Genomic DNA, 11,774 nt, shown 5'->3' on the forward strand with positions numbered 1-11,774 from the left:
AGACAAAAAATTTTTACAACCAATGTTTCTGATAGAGACTTTATTTCTTTATTTCTCAACCATATAATGAATCAAATTTATAAAAATACAGGTCATTCCCCAATTGATAGTCACAGGATATGAACAGACAACTTTAAAATAAAAGTCATTTATAGTCATATGAACAAATGCTCTAAATCACTATTGATTAGAGAAATGCAAATTAAAACAACATGGGGCACCACTTCACTCATTTCAGATTGGCTACCTTAAACTTGAAGGAATTTTACAAACTGGCACTTAACAATATCTGCAGAGAAATAATAAAAAAAAAAAACCAAATTGGTCTTGAGGCTTACCTTCTCAAAGTGGAGGCTTACCTTAGCTCAGAAGACCTAGAATTCAGGACAGAGAAGACTCTGCCCTCCCAGATGATCCTCCCAGGAGAAGCTCCTTGTTGACTAAAGAGTTCTCAGGGAATTGCAAGAAAAGCCTACTTTTGGAAAGCTGGTGTCAGTCTCTCAGGTCCCATTCAAGGTCATCACCTGTTGATTTCTTCTCCACAAAAAAAAAGTCTGAGACGCAAACTTCAGACAATAAAGTATCAAACTGTCTATTAATTATCTTTAAATCAGGTCAACGAATTCCTCCATCCTTGTGACCCAGAAGAGAGTTTCCAGAGCACCCTTATAAGCAAAAATGAGAAACATCAGGAATGAAGTTGATTGGCTGCCTGTCTTTCCCTCTGCCTCTCAGAATCCCTGGATCATTGTAATTTAAAAAAAAAACTTAAGGAAAAATTATCCAAATTAATAAAAGTGTTAAAAAGGGTTCTGGAAAAACACATACATTAATTCATTATTGGTAGCATTGTGAAGTTCCCCCCAGGTCACAGAATCTTTGAGTTAATTTTACCACTAGAGGGCATATTCCTTTCAAGAAAGGAAAGACCCATGTGCATAAAAGTAATGATACCAGCTGTTTTTGTCATGTCAAAGAACTAGAAAGTAAGATGTGATAGCCTACAATAAATAAAGCCACAACTGAAGAAATTTTGGAATAATAACCTAGCATAATATACAGGCAATTTTGGTGAAAACTGGAGCAATTGTAAGGATTAATGCAGATTACAGGGAGTATTTGCTAATGTTAAAACACTGTGAAGATCAACAACTTCTACATATATATATATATATATATATATATATATATATATATATATATATTTCCCCCCCCCTTGAACTGATAATTTGTTGTTACATATTTTGAAACCATGCTGGTATTCTTCTGGGCATATGACAATGTTCTCTTTTGTTTTGTTTTAGTTTGTATTCCATTTCCATTTTTCTTTCTTCTTATTCTGTTTTTAAAATTTTTTTATGACAAGCAACATTTTTATTAGTAATAATAGCGTCAAGAGTGGTCTGAAACTGGCTTGATTGGAGGGCTCAAATGAAATCAACTTTTTGACATTGTAATCACCAGAAATTGATATGAGTTTTATGTTTTGTAACTCTAGGTGATTGGAGAAAATGACCCCAGAGTTGTGCAGCTTCACTTTAAACTATTTTCCTTCAAAAGTTATAGAAACATCTACCATTGGCCCTGAATCATACAGGAACTTAGTCTCCCTTTTTTTCTTCCTCCCATTTGCCATCATTCTTTGTATTTTAGGCAATGAGTTCTTTGTTAGTAAGAAAGGTGAAGCATGCTTGCCAATGTAATTGTCATCCTGGCCAGGTTGATATCAAATCGCTGGTGATAGGTAGTATATCTTCTGTTCCTTTTACACCCACCCCAGGTTGGAGGTTCATATTCATAATATTAAGTTCTTGGGACATACCAAAGGATGAGAAATGCTTTTACAATTCTCCAGGCTGCCCTAGATCCCCAAAGGATTACATCCAACTCCAAGTCTGAGAAGGTAACTCAGGGAAGTATCTGACCCTTCAAATAGATGGTGTGGCTCTGGGCTTCCACTGAGTACTGAGCAACTTCCCAGCCTTACATTGTTGCACTTTTCATCCAAAGCATAAAAAAGGCTGTTTCTTAAAAATAAAATTTAAAAGAAAAAGAAAAAGAAAACTCCACAATTGTGGAGTTGCCTGTTTACTTCTATTTTTAAAACAAATACTTTTTTATTAGAAAAAATTCCACTACCTCACACTTATCAGATTGGCTAAGATGGCAGGAAAAGATAATGATAAATGTTGGAGGGGATGTGGAAAAACTGGGACATTGATACATTGTTGGTGTAATTGTGAAATGATCCAACCATTCTGCAGAGCAATTTGGAACTATGCCCAAAGGGCTCTCAAACTGTGCATACCCTTTGACTCAGCAGCGCCATTACTGGGTCTGTATTCCAAGGAAATCATAAAGGAGAGAAAAGGACTCACATATCCAAAAATGTTTGTAGTAGCTATTTTTGTGGTCGCAAAGAATTGGAAATGGATTGGATGCCCATCAATTGGGGAATGGCTGAATATGTTGTGGTATATGAAGGTAATGGAATATTATTGTTTTATAAAAAATGATGAACAAGCTGATTTTAGAAAGGTCTGGAAAGATTTACACGAATTGATGCTGACGAAACAAGAAGAACTAGGTATATATTATATACAGTGACCACAAGAATATGTGATAATCAATTATGAAAGACTTGGTTCTTCTTAGTGGTTTAGTGATCCAAGGCCATCCCAATAGATGTTGGACAGAAAATTCTATCTGCACCCAGAAAAAGAACTAAGGAGAGTGAATGTAAATCAATACACGTTCACTTCTTTTTTCTGTTTGTTTTTTTTTTTAATCTCTCCCATGGTTTTTCCCTTCTGCTCTGATTTTTCTCTCCCAACATGATTCATAAAGCCATGTGAGTTGAAATAAATAAATAAATAACAAAAAAAGAAAACATTCCATACACTTTTCCCACCTCTTTCAAATTGAAAAATACAAAAAAGCATAACAAATATCAATAATCAATGCACAATTCCTGCATTGTCTTATCCCAAAATAAATTTGTGTAAGCAAATATATTCTTGATCAATTCTCATTTAGAAGATATCAAAAGTCTTTTTCCATTCTAATCTCTGTGGCATCTTGCTCATGTCTTTTTTTTTTTTCCTGTGACATTGATCCTAACTTGATGTAGAATCCTCCTTCCTATCCTTTAAAGGATTAATTTCATTTTCTGTGCCTTTTCCTTAAAAAGATTTTTCCCTATTTCTCTTCTTTATATTTCTCAGTATTCAAACCTTTTATTTTTGGATTCATGGCGCTTACACTGGATTAGACCTTTTTTATTCTCGTGTTCCTTAAGACATTAGGACTTTTGAGGTGTTTTGGTTTCCCCTTTCTTTTTTTCTTTTTCTTTTTTTATTATAACTTTTTATTGACAGAACCCATGCCTGGGTAATTATTTTACAACATTATCCCTTGCACTCACTTCTGTTCCGACTTTTCCCCTCCCTCCCTTCACCCCCTCCCCCAGATGGCAAGCAGTCTTATACATGTTGAATATGTCACCATATAGCCTAGATACAATATATCTGTGCAGAACCAAACAATTCTTTGGCTTCCCCTTTCTAAAGAGGTTCTGCTATTGACTTGAAGATTGTTCTTGACACTCTTTTTCTGTTATTTCTCATTCTGAAATGTGAATTCTTGCAGGTTATAGAAATTATACTTCCATTTTGTAGAGATCCTTCTATGCCTTGATAGTTTAATTCATTTTTATTATTTCCTACCTTATGATCAACTTTCCCATTTGCAAAGACCTCTCTTCCCCAGATTCATGCCCTTTCACTTCTCTGAATCTCAAGAGCTACCAGAAGCTCTTGATTTCCCTTCCCCTCAGATAGGATGACTGAACCCCCTAAATAGTTAATTCTAGAAGATAATAGCCATTATAAATTCCCATCTTTACAAGGTGATCCTTTATTAGAAATCCGAAAAAAGGGAAAAGGACCTACATGTACAAAAGTATTTGAAACAGTTCTTTTTGTGCTGGCAAAGAATTTGAAATTGAGCGTATGTTCATTAAATAGGGAATGGCTGAACAAATTGTGATATATGAATGTAATAGAATACTTTTGTGCTATAAGAAATCAGAGGCAGGTAGACATTAAAACAAAAACAAAAACCCTGGAAAGACACGAACTGAGGCAAAGCAAAGTTAGCTGAACTGGGAAATGTTGTAGAACAATTCTGTGTGATCAGTTAGGATGGATTGAGCTTTTTTTCAATAATACAGTGCTCTAAGACAAGTCCGAGACATTCATGATTGAAAATAGAATCTATACCCAGGGCAAGAACTGATGGAGTCTGAATGCAGATAAAAACATAGTATTTTAATTTTGGTTTTTGTGTTTGCACATCCATAACCTATATCAAATTGCTTCCTGCCTTAAGGAGGTGGAAAAGAGAAAATTTGGAACTCAACATTTTATTTTTAAAAAATGAATGTTAAAATTGTCTGTACATGTAATTGGGGAAAATAAAATACTTTTTAAAAGAAAAAAAATAAACACTTCATTTTTCATAGGTATGCTACCAAGGATAATGTGAGAAGTAACTTAGGCAAGCTTGCTGGTGCTGTGAATAGAGAATTTGCCCTGGAGTCAGGAGGATCTGAGTTCAACTCCATTCTCAAACATTTAACACTTCCTAGCTGTGTGACTCTGGGACAGGCACTAAACTCCAATTGCCTCATTAAAAAAAAAAATAATAATAATAATAATAAACTCCAACGGACTTGGGAGGGATGAAATCTTTAATTAAATAACTGCAGAGGCAAGTATACTATAAAATAAGAATACTTGGAATTAATACCTTCCCATTTTATGCCTCCCAAAACTGCATGTTCCTCCCTTGACACTCCATTGGCTGAGTACCTGAAGTTACCACTTTTCTGGAGTGCTTAATCCCTACAAGTGAGTATGAGTCTCCACCCTTGATTACATCATTGCTTCATTCTTGCCTTCACCTTATTTGGGGGTCGTTGAGTCCTTCTCCTATTGCCTGTTGGCTGAGTCTGATCCCATCTGAAGAATTGGATTACCTACTGCCCCCCAAGTCTAAGTCTACTCTGCTCCTATCACCATACATCTTCCTTCCAAATCCCCACCTCTAATTATAATTTCCAATTTGTATCTTATTCTAAATTCCAATCCAAGATTGCTCTAGATGCTAGATAAAAGCCTCTGAGAAAACTGGGACGGAGGAGGGTGAAAAGGAGCTTTTCCTAGCATACTGAGAAAATAGAGGTTGATTAAGGTATCATATCATTGTGATCCGAGAGACCCAATAAAGGAGTTTGGACCTCCATAATCTTATAAAAATAGGATAGTCTGGGAGGACTAATTTCCATATAGTATATTATAAAGTCCACATCAGGCTCTTTATTTTTTAAAACTTAATTACTTTACTTAAATAAAAGTTACAAAACAAATTACTTTGTGTACAGCAGAACAAAAGAGACGAAAATATAGAGTAATAAATTTCCATTTCCTGAAAGCCTATATAATAAATACTATTTGTATTTAGAGTAATCCATATTTTATTTGCTTACTTTAGGTTTTCTTTCTTCTTTATTTTTTCCCCCTTACTCACCTCCCTGCTCCAAGAAGGTTATATATACTGTGTATGGGTGTGTGTGTGAATGTGTGTATGTATGTATATACCTACATATGCATACATAAAAATAGCTTTTCTTAACTTGCTTGGGGGTGGTAGGAGGAATGAAAGGGGAGAAAAAGAATAAAGTAAATAAAGTGTGCAGCAGAGAACCAAAGAACAATTTACAAGGAAGTAAAGAAAAAAATGGGACATTCAGGAATATAATTTCTTCTACTAATATATATATAATAAATATGTTTATATATATATTATATATATTTTCCCCTTGATCTGGTAATTTGTTGTGCTATATTTTGAATACTCCCTGATGTTCTACTGAGGACATAACAATGTTCTCTTTTGTTTTGCTTTATTTTGTTTTGTATTCTTTTTGTTTTTTGTTTTTTCTTACTTTTTTTTCAAATAAAATGGATTAAACAGGAAAAAAAAGTTAAACATAAACAAAAAGAAATACAGAGACATATTCTATGTGATTGTGTATACCTTGTGTAACTGTAGCAGGTAATTTTTACTATCCATCTTGATTTGCTTGAGCTCCCCTACCATGGTGAAGACTGAGCAGGTACAAGATACAAAATATCTTACCATGAACTCCGTTGGCTCACAGATAAGTGCAGGAAAGATTTATTTGTTGCAAGAATGGGTGCCTATAAGAATATTTAGGAAACTTTGTTCTGGGTCACAATGATAGAGGGATTAGTTGACCCGATTTAAGGATAATTAATAAACTATTACTTTATTCTCTGAAGTTAGTGTCTCAGACTTTTTCTTTGTGAAGAAGAAATCAACAGCTGATGATCTCAAATAGGACCTGAGAAACTGACACCAGTTTCCAAAATCGCCTTTTCCCGCAGTTTCCCTGAGAACTTTTCAGTAAAGGAGGGGCTTCACCTGGGAGAGCTCTTTTCTGTCTTGAATCCTAGGTCTTCTGAGCTAAAACAAGTCTCCATTTGGAGAAGGAAAGCAGCAAGACCAACATATTTTTTTATTTTTCTGCAGATATTAAGTGTCAGTTTGTAAAATTCTTTCAAGTTTAAGGTAAGCCTCCACTTTGGAGATGAAAAGGTCTTTTATGAAATTATCCTCCATACTAATGAGAAAGAAAAGGATTCGAAAAAGCCTTTTATCAGAGAAATTATCCTCCATATTTGGGGGGGACTTTTACTATTTATAATAAAATAAGGGAGAAGAAATGTTTTTAAGAAACAAATAGAAACAATTCCAAAAAACTTCACAACTCTAGAGATGCTTTACTAAAGAGATTAGGAAAAACAGAATCTGAGAAATTCTCGATTTTTAATAAATATATTTGTAAAAAGAACAGGGAGGAAAACTTTACTCAAGTGTTTTGTCTTAAAGCATAAGAAATCTTTGACTACCTTAAAAGTGCACTTTGGAGCATATGAATAGAACACCAGCCCTGGATTCACAACTACTTGACTTGCTTTCTGTATAATGCACCAGAGTACTTTGTGTTCTTCCAATGCAGATGGCAGGGTCTTTGAAAAAACCTGATCCCTCTGCATAGCCCTTGCAAGTCATCTTAAACGGTCATAGAAAATCACCCACATTCTAGAAAAACTGACCATTTGAAAGGAGTTCTAGGAACAAAAGTTTTCAGGAACTACTGTTCTGGTAACATTGCTCTTCATTGCATTGATCTGTGTTGCTACAGCATAAATTTTTCTGCTTCTCACTTCTCCCTGCATTAGTGCACAAAACTCTTTCCAGGCTTCTCTGAAACCGTGCCTTTCATCATTTCTTATAACACCACATTCTTCCATTACATTTTCAAATCATCATTTGTTTAGCCATTTTCCAATAGCATATGGATAACATCTCAGTTTCCACATCTTTACAACAGCAAAAAAACAAGAGCTATCATTTTGTGCTATAAAAATAGATCTTTTTCCTCTTTTCTGTAATTCTTGTATTTAAAAACATATTGTTGTGAACTGATGCTAAGTGAAATGAGCAGAACCAGAAGATCATTATATACTTCAATAACGATACTGTATGAGGATGTATTCTGAAGGAAGTGGATTTCTTTGACAAAGAGATCTAACTCAGTTTCAGTTGATCAATGATGGACAGAAGCAGCTACACCCAAAGAAAGAACACTGGGAAATGAATGTAAACTGCCTGCATTTTTGTTTTTCTTCCCGGGTTATTTTTACCTTCTGAATCCAATTCTTCCTGTGCAACAAGAGAACTGTTCGGTTCTGCACACATAGATTGTATCTAGAATATACTGTGACATATTTAACATGTATAGGACTGGTTGCCATCTGAGGAGGGGATGGAGGGAGAGAGGGGAAAAGTTGGAAGAGAAGCGAGTGCAAGGGATAATGTTGTAAAAAATTACCCAGGCATGGGTTCTGTCAATAGAAAGCTATAATTATGAAAAAAAAATAAAATTACTAAAAACAAACAAACAAAAAACCATATTGTTGGATCCTATTTTCTTTTCTTGGGATATTTTATTTTGTTTATTTAATATTTTTGCCAGTTGCATTTAAAACAAAAAAATTTTTAAATTCATTTTAAAAATATTTGAATTCTAGGTTCTCTCCTTTGAACTCACCCACTATTAAGATACCACATGTGAAGTTATGCAGAACATTTCCATGAAAGTCAAATTGTAAAAGAAAACAGATCTTTCACCCCCAAGGACAACAAAAACCCTCAAGAAAAATTAAGTTAAAAAAAAAAGAGATAGAGAAAGAAAGAGACAATGCTTCAATCTGTATTCAGTGGATCCTGTCTTTCAAAGTATTCAGCAACACTCCTGTTTCACTGAGTAACTTCATTCCATACTGTCACGATAAAATGCCATATGTGTGGAAGCCTTTCCACATTGATCACAACTAAAAGATTTCTCTAGTGTTTAGCTGGATTGGACCTCCATATAAAAGTCTTTCCAAATTGATTATATTCATATTTCTCTCCAGTGTGGATTCTCTGTTGTTCAGCAAGACTGGATCTCAGTGAGTCTTTCCATATTGGATACATTCAAAATGTTTCTCTCCTGGGTGGATTCTCTGATGTCTAGCAAGAATGGACTTCCATGTGAATGTCTTTCCACATTGGGTACATTAAAGAGGGTTCTCTCCAGTGTGGATTCTCTGATGGCCAAAAAGGAGTGATCTGTAGCAGAAAGTCCTCCCACATTGATTACATTTATAAAATTTTTCTAGTTTTGAATCTTCTGAGATCTATTAAGATCTGAGTCCCAACCAATGGCCTCTTATACTCATGAAATACAAATCTTTTCATTCCAGTGTGAAATCTAGGATGGTAAGGAAAAGATGAAGGATGGCATGAAGTTATATTCATTATATTCATAAGATTGCTTTCTAACATGAATTTGCTGAAAAGTGAAGTCACGGGGACCATCACTCATGAATCTTTGCAGGTCACATTCTTCCACAAGAACTCCCAGCTATCTACTCATCTCATTTACTTCAGACCTGGTCTTTATAGCTGAAGAAAAAAAAAGGCAATCAAACACAGATGTAAACATAAATAAAAGCAACAACAAGGGTTACTTAAAGCCTATATGGCTCATGATCTCATCATCAACCTAAATTCAATAAAATTTCATGGATACACTGTTGCAGGAAAAACTGAAATTTAATAGACTATGTAATTATAAAGAGAAGAGACAGATAGCATGTGAGAGTGTCCCTAAAGACATATACCACAGAGTAATGCTCCCATCATACATTTATTTACTACAAGCTAAATATTCACATTCAACAAAATCAACTGCCACAAGACAAGATGATTACCAGACTGAATGCCACCAATTTCTGCCATACTTCTTTCTAGTTTTCCCAATAATTTTTACCACATGATGAATTCTTATCCCCAAATCTTACATCTTCACATTTGTCAAATTCAAGGCTAATTTATTTATTTGCTACTGTAAATTGTATCACTATTTTGTTCCACTGATTTATTTTTCTATTCTTAGCCAGACCAGATAGTCTTGATAATTACTGCCATATATTTGCTCCTCGTAAACCTCTTTCCTTTGCATTATTTTTCATTTGTTCCTTTCATATTCTTGGCCATTTGCTCTTCCAATAAATGCTATTTTTTCTACTTCATTAAAATAAGTTTTTGGTAATTGGGAAGACAAACTAGTTTAAAATTGTTATTTTTATTATATTGACCCTGCCTATGCATGAAAAATTACTCTCTCCAATTATTTAAATCTGATTTTATTATTACTATAAAATAATTTAAAATGTATTTATGTTCATGTAGTTCCTAAGGTTGTTTTTGAGAAGTGTACTCTCAGGTAATTTTTACTATCTAGAGTTATTTTAAGGCATATCTTCTACTATCTCTTCTTGCAGAGTTTTGTTGGTGATATATATAGAGAGAGATGCTGATGATTTATGTGGGTTTATTTTATATCCTGTTATTCTGCTGAAATTATTGTTTTAACTAACTTTTCTTTGAATCTTTAGGATTTTCCAGTATATAATCAATAAAAAGAGAGATTTTATTTTCTATTATGATTTGTTTTCCTCTTCTCTTATTGCTATTCTAGTACTTTTTTTTTTTTTTATTTAATACCCTTTTATTTACAGGATATATACATGGGTAACTTTACAGCATTAACAATTGCCAAACCTCTTGTTCCAATTTTTCACCTCTTACCTCCCCCCACCCCCTCCCCTTATTCTAGTACTTTCAATACAATATTGAACACTATTGGTAACACTGGGCATCCCTGTTTTACACCAGATCTTACTGGGAAGGCTTCCAGCTTATCTTTATTACACATAAAATTTGCTGATGGTTTTAGGTAAATAATTTTAACCTAAGGAAAAATCCTTTTATACATAAACTTTCAAGGTTTTTTTTTTTTAAAGAAATGAGTTTTGTATTTTATCAAAAGCTTTTCCTTCAGCTATTGAAATCATTGTATGATTTTCATTCCCTTTCTTATTCATATAACCAATAATGTGATCATTGTCCTCATGTTGAGCCATCCTTGCTTTCCTGATTACTGAATGCCAACTTGTCACAAAGTACAATATAAGATATTGCTGTTCTTTCCTAGCTAGTATTTTATTTAGGATTTCTGCATCTGTGTACATTAATGAAAATGGTATATAATTTCCTTTCTCTTTTCTATTTTTCCTGGTTTGAATATCAATACCACATTTGTTTCATAAAGTGAGCATGGTAGTATCCCTTCTTTGTCTATTTTTCCAAATCAGTTATTGAATTTTGGAATTAGTTGGCCTTTAAATGTTTAATAGAATTCCTTTATTCTTAGAAAGATCATTTGTGGCCTATTTAATTTCTTTTTCTAAAATACATTTAGATATTCTATTCCCTCTTCTGTTAATTCTCTAATTATAAGATTTCAACATCTCCATCCCTCCAACCTGCTTCCTCTGTATCAGATTTTCCTATCAAGACTCATTTGTAGGTTATGATTGCTCCATTCAACCTCTCCTGACTTAATGTTATTTTTAAGAATCAAACTATCAGTCCTAACTCAGTCCAAGCCTTTCTTTCAAACTATCTTCATAAAGAGGACATTTCTAAAAGTTCTGATAATTTGTTCACATGTAAAAAACAAACAGTTCGGATTTATTGAGTCCCTTTTAACTGGTCTTCCATGTTTACCTTCTGTATTATCTGGATCTTCTATATACAATTTTCCATTGAGTTCTCTTTTTGTTATAAATGTCTCAAAGTCTTATATTCATTAAATGTCCTTTTAATTTTTTTCCATTCAGGATTATACTCAGCTGTGGTGAGTAATTTCAGTTGCAACCTCAGTTGTCTCGCTGTCCCAAGCCCTGTGTAGGACTTAATGTAGAAGCTGCTACATCTTGTGTCATCCTGATTGGAGCTCACAATATTTACATTGCTTTTTCCTTGTTGCTCCTAGATTTTCTCCTTAACCTGGGAGCTTTGAAACTTAGTTGTGATACTCTTGTTAGTTTCCATCTTGAGATCTTTTTCAGGAGATGAACAATGGATTTTTTTTTTCCTAATTCTAGTTCTTGTTGTAGAACTTCAGGGCAATTTTCTTTCACTTTCTTGTAATAGGGTATTCAGACCCTTTGGGAGAATATAACTTCCTCTTAACTGATTCTTATAGTGTCTTTTTTTGATCTATTCTCCAT

Source organism: Sarcophilus harrisii, chromosome 3 (genome assembly GCF_902635505.1).
Source record: "Sarcophilus harrisii chromosome 3, mSarHar1.11, whole genome shotgun sequence".
Taxonomy (NCBI): domain Eukaryota; kingdom Metazoa; phylum Chordata; class Mammalia; order Dasyuromorphia; family Dasyuridae; genus Sarcophilus; species Sarcophilus harrisii.